Source organism: Colobus angolensis, unplaced genomic scaffold, assembly GCF_000951035.1.
Source record: "Colobus angolensis palliatus isolate OR3802 unplaced genomic scaffold, Cang.pa_1.0 Scaffold130, whole genome shotgun sequence".
NCBI classification, from domain to species: Eukaryota; Metazoa; Chordata; class Mammalia; order Primates; family Cercopithecidae; genus Colobus; species Colobus angolensis.
In genome coordinates this window covers 5,782,599-5,783,555 of record NW_012114253.1, presented here as the reverse complement: position 1 = coordinate 5,783,555, position 957 = coordinate 5,782,599, and positions in this window count along the sequence as shown.

Here is a 957-nt window from a genome sequence, read left to right as displayed (position 1 = left end):
TTTTCAAAAGAATGTCTTTCAGAATTTGTGACGAAGAACCCAAAAGCAAATGCAACAAAATAAAAAATAGACAAATGGGACTTCTGCACAGTGAAAGAAACTATTAAAATATCAACAGAGTAAACAGACAACCTGCAGAAGGGGAGAAAATATTTGCAAACTGCATCTGACAAAGGTCTGATTTCCAGAATCTATAAGGAACTTCAACAAATCAACAAGCAAAAGAACCAAATAATCCCATTGAAAAGTGGGCAAAGGACATGAACAGACACTTCTCAAAAGAAGACATAAAGTTGGCCAACAAACGCATGAGAAAATGCTCAACATCACTAATCATTAGAGACGTGCAAATCAAAACCACAATGAGACAGCATCTCAAGCCTTTCAGGATGGCAATTATTGAAAAGTAAAAAAAATAACATGTTGTTGAGGCTTTGGAGAAAAGAAAATACTTATCCATTGTTAGTGGGAATGCAAATGAGATCAGCCCCTGTGGAAAGCAGTTTGGAGATTTCTCAAAGAACAAAAAACAGAATTATCATTAGACCCAGCAATCCCATCACTGGGTATATACCCAAAAGAAAAGAAATGTCCTACCAAAAAGACACCTACACTCAAATGTTTATTGGACCACTACTCACAATAGCAAAGACATGGAATCAATCCAAGTGCCCATCAGCGGTGTATTGGATAAAGAATATGGGGTACATATACACTGTGGAATACTACACAGCCATAAAAAATGAAATTGTGGCCTTTGCAGCAACATGAATGCATCTGGAATCCATTATCCTAAGCTAATTAATGCAGAAAGAGAAAACCAAACATCACATGTGCCCACCCATAATGGGGAGCTAAACAGTGGGTATACACAGACGCAAAAACGGGAAGTACAGACACTGGGGGGTTACTAGACAGGGGAGGGAAGGGGGCAAGGGCTGAAAAACTACCTATCAG